General features: G+C 43.2%; 1 long non-coding RNA gene across 1 annotated transcript in view; it reads left to right on the plus strand.

The window, feature by feature from the left end:
* The window catches only part of LOC143976103 (uncharacterized), a 39,069-nt gene that overhangs the window by 12,749 nt on the left and 4,809 nt on the right, over positions 1–21,511 (plus strand). Inside the window, exon 2 of the long non-coding RNA XR_013272509.1 lies at positions 1,661–1,788. This is a non-coding gene — a long non-coding RNA (uncharacterized LOC143976103). The remainder of the gene's footprint in view (positions 1–1,660; positions 1,789–21,511) is intronic.

Here is a 21,511-nt window from a genome sequence, read left to right on the forward strand (position 1 = left end):
ATGCAGAACCTTTTTTTTTTTTTATTTTACTGACTTCCCATTATTTTTGTCATAGTTATTATGAATAATACCTGCATTCTCCTGGCCTTGACTGCTGCAAAGAGGTTATCCCGACCTTTAAAATCTGATGATTGTATTACTGATGTTTCCTGTTTCACCCATATCTGAATGCTTCATATTGACCTATAAAACTTTTCTATGCTTTTACCACATGTTCAGCTACTCAAAGTAGACAGAGCTGGTCATTTCTGAGGAGGCTACTTGCAATTCTCAATCTATCATCAGAACATCTACTTATGTTTCCATGCACATACATATTTTTTATTCACATAGACAAAAGAAGAGATTCACAGTCACAACATTTGTCAGCAAAGACAGTGTCCTCATAGTCCCCAATAAATCTGTCTCTTTGCAACCAACTCCTAAAAATACTTCCTCTAGATTAAGTGTGAACAGAAAAAATCTGCCACGTGAAACTATAAATTTCAGGGGAAGTTCTCAAGTACACCTACATCCATCTGCTCTACTCCATACAGTGCAATAACATCTGGGCCCATTTCAGTGAATTTAGTGTACAGGAAATATTCTTACACTTTGATCCCTTTAAATGAAACCTAATAGGAGCCCTCAGTAGCCAAACACAACTACAGTTTGTTTGCGCTGTAAATAATGCACAGCTTTCATATGCATGCAGGTTTGTATTTGCTAATGACTTGGAAGGAAACGCAAACTAATTAAATGCAGATTAAGCATACAAGCCTTATGGAGTCTGAGAGGAGGTGGACAAAACATGCAGCCCCCATATAGAGCAATCTGATGCATTAATCAGCTGTACAGCCATGGGATCTGTTATGCATAAAGCCAAAGTGTTCTCAGCCAAGTATGGAGAGATTTGCTTCATCCTTATAAAACACCAACACTGATTTTCCAGTTCAAGATTAATTTCCATCCAGCTCAGCATCCCTCTCAGTTTCCTTGTGCAATATCATATTTAAGTTATTTTAATTGACATAACAGCAGTCAAATAATTAGAAAAGATTGTCCATCCAAGCTAGAACATAACTACAACAAGAGTTGCAGAATGTGCAGCTCTCCCCAGGCCTTTAGGTTCATGGAACCCAGTAATAAATGCTGTTTGCCTTTAATTACCAGCTGGGTAACCCATATAATTCATGGCAACTTCATACACCTAGGGTGAGTTTTTTGTCAGTGGGCAAATGCTTATGGTGCCCCCCACAAGTGCCTTTAACGTAGGTAGCCTGTATTTCTCTCTATTCTGTATTCAGACCACAGGTAAAGAATTACACTAACCAGACTAATCTCTTTAAGAGCAGGACTTGGGCAGGATTTGCTAAAATATAAAAGATAATGTTACGCCAAGTAAATCGCCGCCATTACTCTACTCTCGCCATCATTACTACTACTTTAAAAAAAATGCTATAAATCTATCTCCTATTTTGTAGATGCTATAACTTTTGCGCAAACCAATCAATATACACCTATTGTGATTTTTTTTACCAAAAATATGTAAAAGAATACATAATGGCCTAAACTGAGAAAAAATAAGCTTTTTTTTTTAAAAAAATGGGGATATTTATTATAGCAAAAAGTACAAAATAATGCGTTTTTTTCAAAATTGTTGCTCATTTTTTGTTTATAGCGCAAAGAATAAAACCGCAGAGGCGATCAAATACCACCAAAAGAAAGCTCTATTTGTGGGGAAAAAGGACGTCAATTTTGTTTCGGTACAATTGCAATTGCCTACCCTTACATTATTGCAGTTAAAAGGTATTTTGTTTTGTTTTTTATATCAGAAAATTTGCTATATTTCAGATTAATATAATTGTCATGGGCTACAAAGTGTTCAGTAAATGGCATTATAGTGTTATAGAAGAACCTAGAGTGGTGTTTTATGTAAAGAAATAAAAATAGAGAGAGATCCAGATACGCCAGCTCGAAGACCCAAGTCTAGCCCAATACATCAGTTCCACTCTGTGGATATCGAGTTCTATCCTTACAAAGAGGCAGGGTTTTTGGGGTGGAGGATCTCTGAAAAAATATGGATGAGCACAGAATCAAACCAAACGTTTTGGGATAAGTTTAGGAGAATGAGAATTATAATGTGGACATTTCCTTTTGCTTCCTTTTTATGAATTTAATGGACATTCAGAAGCCATACAAGAGACTTTTTTTGTGCTTTTCTTTGGGATTATTTTTTTATTTGGCCTAAAGGCTGTCATGCCCCTGTCACTTGCTTTAATGGACCATCACACCCCTTCCCCCTTTGTATTCCATGAACAATTGCTATGCAGCTGAGATTATGTGTTCATCGTACTCTATTTTTACATAATTAGGATAATGGTAAATTTGTGGGAAAGTAGTCCAGGTGAATATCGGGGGCATATTGGGGGCAATAGGGTTTGTGATTGTCACGTTCATGACAAAAGAGAGGATTGAAAGGATCGTGTAAAAAGTCACTTGTGTTTTGTAAACTCATATACGAACTGCGCCTTTTTTAATAATATGAATGATCCATCATGACTCCATTTTTGTATAACCCACCATTTTGTATGCCCCTTATTATGCAAGTTCAACTTTGTGTAGGAATGCTTGCACAGCATCCCCCCCCTTTATTTGCTCACTGCGTTCAAAGCTGCCCCTCAGAATGTATATCCTGTTTAGCCGTAAGCGATCAGCAAAGATATGTGACTAATGACCAGATGTCCAATCTAGCCTCTGATAGATATATATTAGGTAACAAGGTAAAAAACTTGCATAACCCTAGATACCTATGTATTAAACTAACTACTCCCCCTCCTTTGTTCTATACTGAATATAAGCTACTTTTGCGCTCAATAAACTCAGACATTTTATGAATACACAACCGGCCTCTCATTCATAAAGTGTCTGCAGATATCTGAGGGCCCTATTGGTGTACCTACAAGAAGGGTGGACATCCAGAATACCTACTATTTCCTTTCACTATGGACTTGCAAAACTGCACTTTTGTTTTGAAGTTTGGAGTCTGCAAGCTACCGTGGGCAGCTTCCCCCAATCCCTTCCCTGCTTTTCTTATCTCTCTTTTCCTCCCTTATTGTATATGTATATGCCCTCTTTTTTCATCTCCCACCAGGTTTTGACTGGTGGACTGCCCTATCCCATGAAGTAGATTGTTTTCCCTCACAGCATCAGTGCAGTTCTCTGCCTTTGTTTCCTTGTGTAACATTATGTATCTGTGGGAAGGGGGGGAAGAGGACATCTGCTGCTGCTATGTGGCCTTCCAATACATCCCAGTGGCACAGTCTTTTTGCCTTTAGTAAAGCCACCACATAGTGTGACCCTGCCTTCCTCTCAGGACAATACAATGGGGGAATTTACTAAAACTGCAGCAGACAGAATCTGAAGCTTCTGTGCATAGTCGCCAATCAGCTTCTAGCTTCAACTTGTTCAGTTAAGCTTTGAAAATGAAAGCTAGAGGCTGATAAGTTGACACGCACAGTTGCTTGACATTCTGGATATACCAGCCATGAATTTTTGCCTGTGAATCCCAAAGTTAATTCTGCCAGCCCTGCCTACTTAATTTCCTATGTATTTCAAAAACTATGGACCGCGCTTTTCCTCCTGTGTTTTCAGCCCATAACAGGACTTGGGAGAAACTAAGTGTATTTCTTAAATATCAATAGTCTTTTTGTACTTGCAGGGTCTTTATTAAAGGAATAAAGCATTGGAAAATGTGTATGTGTTGCAGAGATGTACGGCACATGTTTTATATTGCCTTGCCTTGGCATACACGGTATGTTTGATGCTGCATTTTAAAGTATGGTAAAATTAGTTGTGAAGTTCAGAATACATTTTATTAGAAAGATGCATATAGTAAAACAGCCAAAGTTTTTTTGGGGGTTCAGAAGGTCCTGTTCATCTGAGCTTAGTAGGTATTGCTAGAGGTATATTCATCAGGACTTAGTGTTTACTGCAATAGATATATTCTGGATAATAGAAATTTTAATAATTCTTAGTTAATATGCTCAAGTAGGTACTGCAGTAGATGTATTTTGAATAATAGAAATTGTATGAATGTCTCATTTGCTAGTTTACTCCAACTTGAGCCTATTTTCAAAGTATTATTACTGCTCTGTTTTCCACAATACACCTTTTGCAGTACCTACTAAACCCCCATAAAGGTGGACCTTTCAAACCCCCAATTGGGTTTTCCTGTATGCATCTTCTGAATTTAAATGTGTATTGGATTTTACATGGTGCTTGTCTTCTGGGGAGCTGCCTAAAGGGAACTCCTCTATACCAAACAAAACATTAAAACTTCTATCCAAACTCACATAAGTGCCCAACATATCTATTAGTTTACTAAACTGAGAGCAAGGCAGAATTAAATAATCTTAAGTAGCTAAGTAATGAACTAAGTAGTAATACAACAGTACATTTTCAATAATTCTAATTATGAAATAATTTTTGTCATATTTCAAACAACTTTATAGGGAACTTGTCAAGAAAGATACATGAGAAATACTATTTCTCATACAGATATAAGAACATGTTCACCTGAATTGGCTATTTATGGTCAGATGAGGGAGCATTCATGTATCTCTCAGCTTTCCCTCCTGTCTGAGCAGTGGGTGAGAATTTAGTAGACAGTTGTCTTTTCTTCCTATGGCTGCAGTAGCCATGTAGGCCTATTGTTCTAGCAAGAGATCCTGCGGTTCCATATTAGAATGCTGGTCTCATACCTGGGTCTTTTGAGAGGTCTGGCACAAACTGCAAAGTAAAGAACGAGCTCTATCTTATGCTTACCAATACAGAAATTATAAACTTTTTTCCCCAGAGATAAATGGACAACTTTATTGCATACAGCTTTTACAACAATCTGGTTGCATAAGCCTCACGTTATACCTATCCACATAAAAGAGCCTGTGAAAGTGAGAATTCCAGGATGAAATGAAATAGATAGTGGACATGTGTGAAATATGAATCAATGACCCAAAGCAACCAGGATTAGAAGCCAGCTAACATCACATGCCATAGGTGAGCACGTTATATCATTCTTTTAAGGATAAAGGTGCTTTTCAAAGGAAATATGAGTTTTGACATAGAGTAAAGATCAACAAAGGTGTTTCCCTGAGAGTGTGCCATGATGCAGAAAAAATTAAGACTTGTTTGCCATAGCCAGCCTTTTGCATGACCTGTGGGTAAATCTGCCTGGGTTCAATTTGCCAAGGTCTCAGCAAATGCTGTGTGAAATTCAAAAAATGCCATTGAGGCCTGTGGGGAATGAATCTTGTTGGTGTATTCTGGTCAAACTACTCAAAAACATGTACCAATGCAAAAAATGTTTTTAGAAAAATACTGTACAATGGGGAGACAGTCTTCAAGTGCAATGCTGAAAATAAACAAATTCCTTAACCACTTCCCGACCAACATATGTAAATATACATCCTCGATAGTGGTGCTGATATCTCAGTCATAGCTGCAGCTGCAGTCACGATCCAGGTATTATTTTTTTTAGAGCCAGTTATCCCCTACATGGCAAACTATGTGCCAAAAAACATGTGCCAATGCAAAAAAGTTTTTAGAAAAATACCATGCAACACACAACACTAAATAAACAAATTCCTTAACCACTTCCCAACCGACATACGTATATATACATTCTCGAGAAGTAGAGCTGATATTTCAGTCATGGCTGCGGCTGCAGATCAGATCCAGATATCATTATTTAGAGTTGAAATGTCCCTACACAGTAAAAGTGATCTGAGCTGCTTTACAGCTGTTTGATCACTTTTACAGGTGGCAAAAGGGGATTAGGAATGTTATGTTATCTGCCATTTTTATTGTGACTGCAACATTATGGTTGACACATCAGACAATTTTGACACATTTTTGGGACCATTGGCATTAATTCAGAAATCAATGCTATAAAAATGCATTGATTACTGTAAAAATGTTGCTGGCAGTGAAGGGGTTAACACTAGGGGGCGATCTAGGGGTTAACTGTGTTCCCTGGGAGGTGATTCTAACTGAAGGGGGAGGGGACTGACTAGAGGAAGGGACGGATCGTGGTTCCTAGCTAATAGGAACACACGATCTATCAGAATAGAACAGGGAAGCGTGTCTCCTGGTCACGATCGCTCATGGCCTGCGGTCATCGCGGCCAGCAGCCACGAGCATCAGCACCCCCGCTGTGTAGCAGGCGTGTGCGCCTCTGACGGTGTGCACATGTCTGCTATCCTGACCCCGCAAGCCGACGTATAGCTACGACAGCTTGTGCACGGGAGCCAACCTGCCACAGTATAACTGCAACGGTTGGTTGGGAAGCGGTTAAAGTCAGACTCCAACTGAAACAATCAAAATACCCTATACATAAATTTAAATGCTACTCCTCAAAATTTGTATCTGATCAGATTCCTAAAAAAAAAAAAACATTTGGGATCAACGCCTACATGTAATTTATCAGTGACATGTCACATTCCCCTTTTAATGTTTTCAATTAACTATGCATCGGGCATGGGCTTAATATGTGCCCAACACATTTCATGAATAGACTGACACTAGTTGCAACATTTTAACAATAAACATGTATTTTTAATCTATATAGATAACTTTTCTGAATTAAATCCTTCTTTCACATTCACTCTCCACCTGACTGTCCTACCTTACAGTCAGTGTACCTTCACAACAAACTATGTTATTACTTCTATGTGCGACAGAAAGAAAAGCAAAGATTTAGCGGGCAGTGTTGGTTACCTAGTTGGTTACCTAAATACTCTTACCAAAAGGATACTGAAATGCAGTTTCTAATATACGGTGTCTTAAATAAAGACTCAGGTCTCGCAAAGACCCTAAAATGTTACACTCCCGTGAGTGTGTCTATTAAGGTGTGGTTCCTCCTACCTTTCTCTTAATTTTAAAAGGCTAAGACTTTAATCAGAGCCAGGGTAAGAAAGAATTTGTCGAAATAGACAAAGGTCTACCCACCGTGGATGATTGTCTTATCTGGGACGAGCCCCCATTTGAAAGGAAATAGTAAGTATTCTGGATGACCACCCTTCTTGTAGGTACACTAACAGAGATATCTGGAGACACTATGAATGAGAGGCAGGTTGTGTATACATAAAATGTCTAAGTTTATTGAGTGCAAAAGTAGCTTATATTCAGTACAGAACAAAGGAAGGGGAGTGGTTAGTTTACTGCATACGTATCTAGGGTTATGCAAGTTTGTTACCTGATATATATCTATCAGGGGTTAGATAGGACAACTGGTCATTAATCATATAACTTCGCTGATCGCCTACGGCTAAACAGGATATACATTCTGAGGAACAGGTTTGACTGCAGTGAGCAAATAAAGTGTGGGGGGGGGGTGCTGTCCAAGCATTCTTAGCCCTTATACACACAGTCGGAGAATCTGTTGGAATGTGTCCTATCGGACCGTGTCGCCAGATAATCCGACTGTGTGTGGTATGCATCGGACTGATTCCGTCGGAATATCCGTCGGACCCAATTTTCCAACATGTTGGAAATATTTCCCGACCAACTGGGCTGATCGGACATACTCCAATCATGTGTAGAGAATTTTGATTGGACCAAGTGCCACGCATGCTCAGATCAAATTCCTACATCAAAGCTATTGGCTACTAGCCTGAATGTAGTCCCATCGTAATGAAATTACGTCATCGCGTTCTGAAAGATCAGATTTTTTCCCCAACTTTGTCCGACCGTGGGTATGCAACAGTTTTGGACAAGATCCGACGGGCAAAATCCGACGAATTTGGTTGTGGAAATCTCCGACCGTGTGTACAGGGGCTTACACAAGTTTGAACTTACACAATAAGGGACTTCATAAAAAATGGCGGGGGTATATAAAATGGAGCCATGATGGTTCATTCATATTATTACAAAAGGTGCAGTTCGTATATTAGATTACAAAACAGAAGGGCCTTTTTACATGATCCTTTCACATAGAAAGAGAAGAAAAACCTTTAAGATATTAACAAAATTTAGAAGTGAGCATTGCTGACAATTGGTGGTATCTTATTTGTTCCTCCATCCGCATCAGGTAATTAAGTCTGTTAATCCATTCCCTTTTGGATGGGAAAGTTGTAATTTTCCAATGTCAAAGAAAGATCATTCTTGCTGCAAAAAGGAAGAAACAGAAGAGATTCCTTTTTATATTGCACAGAGAACCAGGGAGCATGAAAAGCAAAGCTCCTTGAGGGACTTGAGGCACAATAATAGAGGTTACTAAGGTGTAGGTATCAAATACCATGTTCCAGAACGGTGCAATCTGAGGGAAATTCCACAGTATATAGGTCATCATGCCTGTATGGGCTGAGCATCAGCAGCATTTGTCAAAAGTATTGGGGAATATCCTATGTAAAAACAAGGGTACCAATACTATTTTGTGGGTATCATAAAAGGTATTTATTGCATCACACTGGCTATGGTGGGTTTGTGCAGTAGAATTTATGACTTATGACCTATCATTGTCTATAAATTTACAGCCAAGCTGTTGTTCCCTGCTCACTTGGTTCCACTCTCCCGACACTCCTCTATTGAATCAGATTGCAGATCGCAACGTCTGATGGTTCGGTCATCCAATGCTCCGGGATTCAAACTACAGAATCCAGTTGTGATAGCTCAGAACAAACACCAGGCAGGCTGTATGTAATTTCAAACAGGAATCTCCCGTTTATTGGATGCACACAACACACTTTTATACATAGTAGTTTGAACACCCCGCCCAAACAACCACTTTCCTATTGGTCAATAGTAAAATACACTCTAGTCCTCTTGGCCATGTAAATGAGGACTTGAAACAGGATCAGCAGGAATTGGTCCGATAGCTTGAATAGGAGGACTGATGTGTGTAATGATACAGAGAAGCCCCATTAGGTAATTAAAGTACATAAACAAACAAACGGTCAAACACAGAACAATGAATTCTTTCCAGAACACGGAGCCCTCTGGAGGGGGTTATCCTTAAGACAGGGCAGAAGACCCACCACTGTGTAATAGAATCAAAGGAGAATTACCTCAATATTCCAAGGTTCATGACACCAATATTTCATGTATGTACAGTATGTGTGAGCTAACAGTGTTTTATGATGGGCAGAGATATGTTTGCAAAAGCCAGATGACTGGACTCAACAAGAGGTAGTTCTCTGTGTAATATGGCTTGACTCTGCAAGGTTGTGTAGAAATCTATTAGTTGAAAATAAAATAACCAGTGTGCAGGTGAATATTTCAATACTTCTGTGTGCAATGCCAGTATTTTGAAACCAGAGTGGATAAGGGCATGGTGAATGGGGGGTGGTTTAGCAGTGGTTCATGTGAATAAAAAATAGTGAGAAAAATCTGGTGGAAAGGCAGGGTTTCTCAATAGTGGGAATCATTGGACCTACATGTGAAGATAGCTTATATGTATTAACAAGGGTATCCCAGGGTTTAAGGATTAATGGGGCGCATATGGGTAAAGTTTAGACATGTGCATTTCGTTTTGTTCCGAATCAAAATTTGGACGAATTTTCATTATTCGGACATTCGGATGCATCCGAATGACCGAATTACAATGCTAATGAATTCAAACGAAATTCGAATCAAATGCGAAAAATTTCATTTTGTGACCCGAATTTGGGGCCACTTATAGCTAGGAACCCCAAATTTGGTATGCAAACACAGTAGAACTACAACATCTCCAAATTTGGGGCTGCTAGCTCCAAGTGACCCCGAGTTACGGTGCCCCAAATTCGGGTCGCAAAATGTCATTCTCTGCTGCAGAAAAGTGCTTGACATTTTGCGACCCGAATTTGGGGCCCCATAACTCGGGGTCACTTGGTGCTAGAAACCCCAAATTGGAGATGTTGTAGTGCTAGTTCTACTGTGTTTACATACCAAATTTGGGGTTCCTAGCTATAAGTGGCCCGAGATACGTGGCCCCAAAGTCGGGTCGCAAAATGTCATTCTCTTCTGCAGAAAAGTACTTGACATATTGTCCATATCTCAGGGTCACTTGGTGCTAGGAACCAATTTGTGGCAGGTGACGTGGCAAGTGGACAATCCACAACTTGGTCACGTGGCACTCGTGGCAGGTGTCATGGCAAGTGGACAATACACAACTTGTGGCAGGTGATGTGGCAAGTGGACAATACACAACTTGTGGCAGGTGAGGTGGCAAGTGGACAATGACATACAGCATATGTACTTGCCTTGCGATCGACATCCGTGACTTCTTCAATCAGGCATGCTGACAACTTCATTGATGTGATAAATATAAATGAAATAAGATGTGTGTGTTTTTTTGCACTGGTACACTGCAAGTATGAGAAGTTGATGTGACAGATGTATATAAGTAACTAACCATCTTCCAAAATTTCTAATTTAAATAGAAAAGATTAGAAAAAAATATAATTTAATAGAATAAAATAGAAAGAATATACAACCATCTTCTGAAATTCAAGTTTCAAATAGAATAAATTTGAATTGCGAATAGTATGAATTCAAATTTTTTAATGAATTAATTTTCAATTTGGATAGAAAAGATTATAATAAAATAGACTAGAAAAACGATAGAACAGAACAGAATAGAATAAATTATATTTTATTCTGTTCTGTTCTATTGTTTTTCTAGTCTATTCTTTTATATTCATTTATTTATTTATATTTATATTTTATAAAAATCATTATCTATATAGAATTATATATATATATATATATATATATAATTATATATAGAATTATTCATTCTATACAAAATTCGAATGTCGGAAAGAAATATATATATATATATTACAGGGCTCGACAAACCCCAGGCGCCAGGTCGCCAATGCAACCAGAAATCGCAACCTGGCGCCTAAGCTGCCACCAGCCCACTCACATTCGATGCCCCAGACAGCACTGACTGCCGTCCTCCTCCCTCCTCCACACTCAGCAGCGCCGCGCTGAGTGTGTGAAACTGACAAGCAATGGAGAGAGGAGGATCTGTCAGCCTGATGTCGGGGGGGGGGGGGGCGGGACCCGGCCGGTGTGGGCGGGACCCGGCCTGGGTGGGGGTGGGACCCAGCAGCTATCAAACACCAGACAATGGGATCTGGGCGGGCCGCTATGTGTATGTGGCCCGCCCCTTTTCTTAAGCAGCTGGTGTTTGATAGCTGCTGAGTCCCGCCCACCCCAGCCGGGTCGCGCCCACCCCGACATCAGGCTGAAATCTGACATCCGCCTCTCTGTTACTTGTCAGTTTCACACCCCGGCTGGGTCCCGCCCATTCCGACATTAAGCTCAATTCTGACAGCTCCTCTGTTACATTTCAGTAACAGAGTGCTCCGTGTGAAACCTACCAGTGCCACCGCCAATCAGTGACACCTGCCAGTGTCAGTGCCACCTGCCACCGCCAATCAGTGCCACCTGCCACCAATCAGTGCCACCTGCTAGTGCCAACCAGTGCCACCTCCAATCAATACCACCTGCAACCACCAACCAGTGCCACCTGCCACTGCCAATCAGTGCCAGCGCCAACCAGTGCCACCTGCCAGCGTCAACCAGTGCCACCTGCCAGTGTCAGTGCCACCTTCCACCGCCAATCAGTGCCACCTGCTAGTGCCAACCAGTGCCACCGCCAATCAATACCACCTGCCACCACCAACCAGTGCCACCTGCCACTACCAATCAGTGCCACCTGCCAGTGCCACCATCAGTCAGTGCCACCTGCCACCGCCAATCAGTGCCACCTGCCACCGCCAATCAGTGCCACCGCCAATCAGTGCCACCTGCCAGTGCCACCTGCCAGTGCCACCGTCAGTCAGTGCCACCTGCCAGTGGCAACCAGTGCTACCTGCCACCGCCAATCAGTGCCACCGCCAATCAGTGCCACCTGCCACCACAAATCAGTGCCACCTGCTAGTGCCAACCAGTGCCACCACCAATCAATACCACCTGCAACCACCACCCAGTGCCACCTGCCACCACCCAGTGCCAATCAGTGCCACCTACCAGTGCCACCTGCCAGTGCCAATCAGTGCCACCTGCCAGTGCCGAGTGTCACCGTCAATCAGTGCCACCTGCCAGTGCCATCTGCCAAAGCCAATCAGTGCCACCTGCCAGTGCCATCTGCCACCGCCAATCAGGGCCACCTGCCACCGCCAACCAGTGCCACCTGCCAGTCCCAACCACTGCCACCTGCCACCACCTACCAATGCCACCTGCCACCACCAACCAGTGCCACCTGCCAATGCCAACCAGTGCCACTGCCAATCAGTGCCACCTGCCACTACCAATCAGTGCCACCTGCCAGTGCCACCGCCAATCAGTGCCAACGCCAATCAGTGCCAACTAGTGCCACCGCCAACCAGTGCCACCTGCCAACACCAACCAGTGCCCCGCCAATCAGTGGCATCTGCCAGTGACAACTAGTGCCATCGCCAACCAGGGCCACCTGCCATCACCAACCAGGGCCACCTGCCAGTGCCAATAGTGCCACCTGCCACTGCCAAACCAGTGTCACCTGGCAGTTCCAAACCAGTGTCACCTGCCAGTTCCAACTAGTGTCACCTGCCAGTGCCATCTGGCAGTTCCACGTGCCTTCCAGTGGCAATCAGTGCCACCTGCCAGTGCCAGCCAGTTCCATCTGTTGCCAGCCTTACTCTTTCTGGTCAGCCCATACCCCTGATGTAACAGCGTTTCAATGGAGTTATTGACTGGGTGCTCCATTGTGAGTTAGGGATAGGGGGTGAAAATTAGTGGCCTTACCCCGGGAGCTGAAAAAAAAAACTGGCTTCTAACTTTTTTAACTGGCTCCTAAATTCAAAGCAAATTTGTCAACCCCTGATATATTATAAAACCACCATCTTCTGAAATTCGAATTTAGTATATAATGATTTCGATTTTAATAGAAAAGATTTTAGAATATAAAAGAATAGACTAGAAAAACAACAGAACAGAACAGAATAAAATATAATATATTCTATTCTGTTCCGTTCTATCATTTTTCTAGTCTATTTTCTATTTTATTATAATCTTTTCTATCCAAATTTAAAATTAATTAATTAAAAAATTTGAATTCATACTATTGAAAATTCAAATTTATTCTATTCAAATTTGAATTTCAGAAGATGGTTGTATATTCTATTTTATTCTATTAAATTATATATTTTTTTCTATTCTGTTCTAATCTTTTCTATTTGAATTAGAAATTTTGGAAGATGGTTACTTACTTATACTTATATATATCTGTCACATCAACTTTTCATACTTGCCGTGTACCAGTGCAAAAAACACACACACATCTTATTTCATTTATATTTATGGTATCAATGAAGTTGTCAGCATGCCTGATTGAAGAAGTCACAGATGTTGATCGCAAGGCAAGTGCATATGCTGTATGTCATTATCCACTTGCCACAAGTTACATATTGTATTTATCCACTTGCCACGTCACCTGCCACAAGTTGTGTATTGTGCACTTGTCACGTCACCTGCCACAAGTTGTGTATTGTCTACTTGCCACAACACCTGCCATGAGTGCCTTGTGACCTGCCACTAGTGATGGCCGAACGGTTCACCCGGCGGTCGTTTCGAATTTCGGCTGTTCGCGGTCCGCCCGTTCGGCGCCGTTCACCTGGCGGACTTCCGTGTTTACTGTGTAAAAGAACTTTGACCTATGATGACACATCCATCATGGGGTACAGGACAGCCAATTGAGACATTACAGCACATGGACACTTAGACATTCCCCCTAACTTATAAATAAACCCGATCCGGCGGCCATTTTACATTCTTTCTTCTGTCACTATAGGGAGAGGTTGCTGTGTGGAGCAGGGAGAGATTACAGTGACCCAAATCGCTAGCTATTTGGTACACAAAAGTTATTTTCAGGACTGGTATAGGTGTTAGGTGTAGTTCAGGATAGGCAGTGCTGTGCTAGTGATTGTTGCAGCAGCCTGAGTGTCTTTTGTCAGTTTAGAGAAAGGGACAGGACGGTGTGTGCTGCAGGGACAGCCAGTTTAGTCATTAGCTGTTACTATCAGGTCCACAAAAGTGCTATTTCAATTATTGTTCCAGTAGCTTCTGTTGTCAGTTTATATAGGGACAGGCAGGAAGCAGTGTGTGAGGCAGTGAGGGTCAGTTTAATCAGTAGCTGTTACTATTAGTTCCACAAAGGTTCTTTTCAGGACTGGTATCGGTGGTATGGTAATAGGCTTGTACACGTATAATATTCTTTCTTCCAAATATAGAAAGAATATTATACTTGACTGCTGCCCTTCTGCTGCAGTCTGCTAATCATTCACAAACCACTTGTTCCACAAAGCTCCTTATAAGGACTGGTAACTTGGTCTGTCTAGGGTGCTACAGTACATAGGGTTGAGTGAGGTACAGTCTGCCATTCTATAAGGACTGGTATCGGTCCACAATACATAGGGTTGAGGTGCACTACTGCTGACCGCTGCCCTATACTGCAGCAGTCCTTCATCGTTATAGGGACTGACGTACAGTCTGCTAATCACTCACACACAACCTACTTGGTCCACAAAGGTCCTTATAAGGACTGTTAAGGTATAGGGTACTACAGTACATAGGGTTGAGTGAGGTACAGTCTGCCATTCTATAAGGACTGGTATCGGTCCACAATACATAGGGTTGAGGTGCACTACTGCTGACCGCTGCCCTATACTGCAGCAGTCCTTCATCGTTATAGGGACTGACGTACAGTCTGCTAATCACTCACACACAACCTACTTGGTCCACAAAGGTCCTTATAAGGACTGTTAAGGTATAGGGTACTACAGTACATAGGGTTGAGTGAGGTACAGTCTGCCATTCTATAAGGACTGGTATCGGTCCACAATACATAGGGTTGAGGTGCACTACTGCTGACCGCTGCCCTATACTGCAGTAGTCCTTCATCGGTATAGGGACTGACGTGCAGTCTGCTAATCACTCACACACAACCTACTTGGTCCACAAAAGTCCTTATAAGGACTAGTAACTTGGTCTGTCTAGGGTGCTACAGTACATAGGGTTGAGTGAGGTACAGTCTGCCATTCTATAAGGACTGGTATAGGTCCACAGTACATAGGGTTGAGGTGCACTACTGCTGACCGCTGCCCTATACTGCAGCAGTCCTTCATCGGTATAGGGACTGAGAGTTTTGTCACAGGGTCATTTAAAAAACGACAGGCAGAGGAAGAGGCAGGCCCTTCCGCAGGGGTGGTAGGGGTAGGGCAGGAGCAACAGGCTTGAGCCAAAGTGGGAAGTTGCCGAAGGTGCGTTCAATTACTTTAAAGGACGCACCAGACTTGGTTTAGTGGCTCGCTCAGCCTTACTCTTCTGCACCCTCCTCATCCTCTCGATCTGCACCCTCTTCTGCACTCTCTGCTATGTGCACCCCCAAAGACACTACCACCAACAACAACACCACCACCACCACCACATACCTTCTGCTTGAGTCACAGGAATTATTTTACCATCCATACCAAGACATTTCTGATGCGCAGCCACTCTTGGTATTGGATCAGGAAGAGGAGGCATCAACAACCGCTACTCAGCAGTCTGACGACAGTACCCAGATCAGCCCATGGAGGAGGTTGGTCCCCGGTGTTGCTGCCTACTCCGAGATCTCTACTTATAGCGGTGGGGAAGGTGACGTTGATGATGACGTGTCTAGTGATGTCACGTGGGTGCCCACAAGAGAGGAAGAGGAGGGGAGTTCAGAGGGAGATATGGACCAGCAGATAGGGAGGAGAAGCAGGAATAACTTACATTGCACAGGAGGGACAAAGCAGACTGCAAATGTATCAGGAGCGAGTCATCGACCATGTACGGTCACATCTGGCGCTCCCAGGACACCGGCACATGGCTCCGCAGTGTGGGCTTTTTTTAACGTGTCCGCTGCTGACAATAGCGTTGCCATCTGCAATCTTTGCAGTCAACGCATTAGTCGCGGTAAGCCCAACACTCACCTAGGGACGACCGCCTTAAGAAGGCACACGAGCAGCCATCACCGAGCTGAGTGGGAGCTCCATCCTCCTCCATCCTCCTCCCTCTCCTCCTCAGCTGACTCCTCCTTTTCCTCTGCTAGCGTCTCTTCCGCTGCGCCGCCCAAGCTCCCCAGAACCTATTCGACATGCCAGGTGAGACGTTGCCATGCTGTGCTGCGTCTGTTGTGCCTGGAAGCCAAGAGCCACACTGGCCCGGCACTCCTTTCAGCTTTGCGTTCACAGGCAGATCAGTGGCTAACACCGCTCAATTTGACAGTTGGTAAAGTGGTGTGTGACAACGGTGCCAATCTGCTAAGCGCATTGAAACAGGGCAAAATCACGCACGTGCCATGCATGGCACACGTCCTAAACTTGGTCGTGCAGCGATTCCTTGTCAAATACCCTGGGGTCCAGGACATCTTGCCGCAGTCAAGGAAAATCTCTGCCCATTTCAGAAGATCTTACACGGCCATGGCTCGCCTTGCTGACATTCAGCGGCGACACCATCTGCCGGTCAGACGTCTTATTTGCGATTGCCCGACGCGATGGAACTCAACCTTCTATATGCTTGATAGGCTGCTCCAGCAGAAACGTGCAGTTAACGTCTACCTGTATGAACTCTGCGGCAGAACCGGTTCTGGGGAGCTGTTTTTTTTCACCGCGCCAGTGGCTGCTCATGCGCGACGCATGCAGACTTCTGCAGCCATTTGAGGAGATCACCAAACTGGTCAGTTGCAGCCATGGCGCCATCAGTGACATGGTACCTTATGCCTTCTTTATGGAGCGTGCATTGCGTCATGTCATTGATCAAGCTGTGGAGGAGCAGGAGCGGGAAGATGAGGAAGTCGCAATGCTGGATGAATTCCCAGGGGGGGCTACTCTATCTGAGACAAGTCAACAACAGGAGTCTGAAGAGGAGTCAGAGGAGGATGGTGCTGGGGCGGATGAGGAGGAGCAAGAAGAGCATGCTTTAAACCTTTCTGGGATCCCTGTTGTGCGTGGATGGGGAGAGGAGAATGAAGAGGATGACATTATCCTGGATGATGAGCAGGAGCCAGGCCACCACACCGCTTCCACTTTAGTGCAAATGGGGGCCTTCATGCTCCAGTGTTTTAATAGGGACACCCGTATAAAAAGCATAAGGGTCAAGGACCAGTACTGGGTGGCAACGTACTTAGACCCCCGGTACAAACACAAAATGGCGTAAATGTTACCGCCGTCACAGAGTGCTGTCAGAATGCAGCACTTCCAGGCCTTGCTTCGAGAAATGCTGCATTCTGCTTTTGCGTGCGCTGGCAGAGGAGCAATTCCCACTCCCAGAGAAGGAGTTGCGGGTACCAATCCAACAGCGCCTGCAAGAAGAGGCCGGTTTGAAGATGTGTTGGTGACTTCAGATATGAGGTCATTCTTTCAGCCGACCCATCGACAGGTGTCATCCGGATCCAGCATCAGGGAACTCCTAGACCGTCAGGTGTCCGATTACATCGGGTTAACGGCCGATGTGGACGCTCTTTGGAGTGATGAACCCCTGGACTACTGAGTGGGCAGGCTTGACCTCTGGCCAGAGCTTGCCCAATTTGCAATCGAACTGTTGGCTTGCCCCTCATCCAGTGTCCTGTCCGAAAGGACGTTCAGCGCAGCAGGGGGGATCATGACCGATAAGCGTACTCGCCTAGCTCACGACACTGTTAACTACCTCACATTTCTAAAAATTAATGAGGCATGGATCTCGGAGGAATTCAACACATGTGACCAGTAGACCATGTATATGTCTATAAACTATTTTTTTAATCGAGCACAGAGACCTTCTTTCTTCATTTGGCTCACTTCCTTGTCCAAAAAAAGCACACCGTACTATATGCCCGTACCCTCCTCTTTGAAGAGGTTGAGCGGTGTCATATTTCTACTGGGGGCTGCTTATTATGAGGGGCTCCCACCATCCCTGTGCTGTGCTGACATCCTCCTGGGGCTGTACCTCTGCTGTGCATATTATGAGAGGCTCCCACCATCCCTGTGCTGTGCTGACTTCCTCCTGGGGCTGTACCTCTGCTGTGCATATTTTGAGGTGCTCCCACCATCCCTGTGCTATGCTCATTATGAGGGGCTCCCACCATCCCTGTGCTGTGCTGACTTACTCCTGGGGCTGCTTATTATGAGGGGCTCCCACCATCCCTGTGCTATGCTGACATCCTCCTGGGGCTGCTTATTATGAGGGGCTCCCACCATCCCTGGGCTATGCTGACATCCTCCTGGGGCTGCTTATTATGAGGGGGCTCCCACCATCCCTGTGCTATGCTGACATCCTCCTGGGGCTGCTTATTATGAGGGGCTCTCACCATCCCTGTGCTATGCTCATTATGAGAGGCTCCCACCATCCCTGTGCTATGCTGACTTCCTCCTGGGGCTGCTTATGGTGCAGGTGTCAGTGCTTTATGTCACGCTGCTGATGTCAGTGCTCTCTATCACGGTGCTGCTGTCAGTGCTGTATATCACGATGCTGCTGTGAGTGCTTTATGTCACTCTGCTGATGTCAGTGCTCTCTATCACGGTGCTGCTGTCAGTGCTGTATATCACGGTGCTGGTGTGAGTGCTTTATGTCACGCTGCTGATGTCAGTGCTCTCTATCACGGTGCTGCTGTCAGTGCTGTATATCAAGGTGCTGGTGTGAGTGCTTTATGTCACGCTGCTGATGTCAGTGCTCTCTATCACGGTGCTGTTGTCAGATCACTCTATCACGGTGCAGGTGTCATTGCTGTATGTCACTCTGCTGATGTCAGTGCTCTCTATCACGGTGCTGCTGTCAGATGGCTCTATCGCGGTGCAGGTGTCATTGCTGTATGTCACGCTGCTGGTGATCATCTCCTGCACCCTCTTCTTTGCCTACCCTGGTCCCTGACCTTCCCTCTCCTCCATTGCCTTCATGCGCTCCACAGTCCTGAATTGTTACAACAATTTCCCATATAAAAAAAGAATGCTTGTAGTTGTCCATCCCAGATTCACCTCATACATGTGTTATGTCATTGGCCATGTGGTGGGACTATGTTTGCACAGCTATTAATTATTTTGTGGCTGCAAATTTGACCTGTAGGTTTGCGAAGTTCGCCTCCCATTGAAGCGTCCCGTCGGAAGTTCGTCCATCACTACCTGCCACGAGTGCCACGTGACCTGACAAGAGTGCCACGTGACCGGCCACCAGTGCCACATGACCGACCACGTGACCTGACACGAGTGCCATGTGACCAGCCACGAATGCCATGTGACCAAGTTGTGGATTGTCCACTTGCCACATCACCTGCCACCAAGTGACCCCAGATATACGCAGTATGCCAAGTACTTTTCTGCAGCAGAGAATTACATTTTGCGACCTGAATTTGAGGCCACATATCTTGGGGTCACTTATAGCTAGAAACACCAAATTTGGTATGCAAACACAATAGAACTAGCACTACAACATCTCCAAATTTGGGGTTTCTAGCACCAAGTGACCCCGAGATACATGGCCCTAAAATCGGGTCTCAAAATATTTTTAAATGCGGTTGAAATAGTTTCGAATGCGGTTGAAATAATTTCGAATCATGTTGAAATCATTTCGAATTCGGTAGAAATATTTTCGAATTTGGTTGAAATATTTTCAAATGTGACCGATTTTTTCAAATTCGGTAGAAAATGAAACGAAATCCGAAAACGAATTTAACGAATATAACTAAACAAAATTAATTAATTAATTAACGAATTAAAATGAAACGAAACGAAACAAATTTTTTCCTTTTGCACATGTCTAGTAAAGTTGCGGGTGATGAAGAGGTAAAGCCCAGGGTAGGGAAATCAGTGTAAATGAAGCTAGATGGTTTCCTAACTGGACCAACTGCTTAAGAGATGCAGTTTATATCCAGTGTATCAGCCTGGCCTCTTGGGTGGCTTTGTAATAACGTTCCACCTGTGAAAGATCTAAATCACCTGTCTGTTTTGGTTCTATTAAGATATTATAATGCAGGTGGGAGGGTGAGTTGACTAAAGTATAAAGCAGTAGAGTTGATTATAGTGTGTGAAAGAAAGGTTTAGGGATGCCAATGGCAATGGTTTGAAAAACATAAAACAAGAGCGGTAGAATATGCATTTTGTAGAGTGCCACTCCATCCAAGTGTTTATTTTTTTCAGTTTTAGAGAGATGTGAATCAGCTGGGGTTTGGATGATATACAATACACCCAAATTAATGACTGATGACTACTGCACAAATGGGAAGGAATAGGGTAGGTGGCGATCCTCCATTATTGATAAAGGATTTTTTTGTGATCCAGAGAAAGAGATCATCTGCATCGGCTCAACTTGTAGTCATGTTGGTTAAACAATAGACGAATGTTGATGAATTAGTTATAAGGGATGGCAGTGGTTAAGTGTTTCATGGTGTGTCCCAGGTAATATTTTAATCAAAGTTGCAGAATTTTAAATATTGAAAATGTATTTGCAAATTACATAAGCATATTAAAGCTAAAATGATCAGTGACATTCAGTAGCATGGGCTACAGGAAAGGTACAGTATGTATACTCTTCATTTTCGGGTACACTTTAAAAAGACAAAACAAAAAAAAAACTTTAGCTTAGTGACAGTTTTGCTTAAACAAACAAGTCAGCTGCTATGTTTCTATATTAATTGGTTACTTTTAATAATTAGTCCAACAGAGTTTATCAGTAGAGCTTTCTTGGGTTGTCCAAGCCCCGCCCAATTCACAGAAGATATTCAGCATAATAGTCTATAAGCATAAGGCTACAACAGTACTGGATGCAAAGTTCTTGAACTTTGTAGTAAAATATTTTCTTTTCTAAAGAAAGTGTCAATACATACATAAAATCTGAAATCTCAAGGTAATTAAAAAACCCAGATAAAAATATTACACGTCTGTGTTTTCCAAATTCCGCCTTAGTAAGAAATGTTGGAAAGAATACTCAATGATGAATTAGGCTGTTTTGGGATAGATTTTCCCATCTAAGTCTTACAGAAAGGCTCTAATGAAATGAGCTTTGTAAAAACATTGAAACCCTCAGCACAAAACCACCACTCACAGTCTGGCACAGAATGGTACTTTTAGCTAACAATCCTTACGCCAAGGGAGCGATTGAGTTACTGAAGCTTTTACACTTCATTTTAATTTATTGTGCTCAGAAACTCAAGGGGACGAAAAATGGACTTATCAGCAGATGTCCTCTGCATCTGAAGGAAAATATGTATTTTAGAATTAGCCGCTGCTACTGTCACAGTTATTTTATAAACATCTGAAAAATACCATGCAAATGAAATGACTTATACTGTATTGCACTAAGTAAGGTTGCATGGACTTATTTGTTTGCTACAAAACTGATACACAGGCACACAAACATAGAAATATTCCAACATACAGAGAAAAATGAATGTGGTCTGTGGCACCATGAGTGATGATCCTTCATCCCTAAATATATATTATATATATATATATATATATATATATATATATATATATTTAACCCCTTCCCGCCGAGCGTATGCAGATCTGCG

This window comes from Lithobates pipiens, unplaced genomic scaffold, assembly GCF_037356315.1.
Source record: "Lithobates pipiens isolate NorthernLeopardFrog02 unplaced genomic scaffold, aLitPip1_a1.2 Scaffold_13, whole genome shotgun sequence".
NCBI classification, from domain to species: Eukaryota; Metazoa; Chordata; class Amphibia; order Anura; family Ranidae; genus Lithobates; species Lithobates pipiens.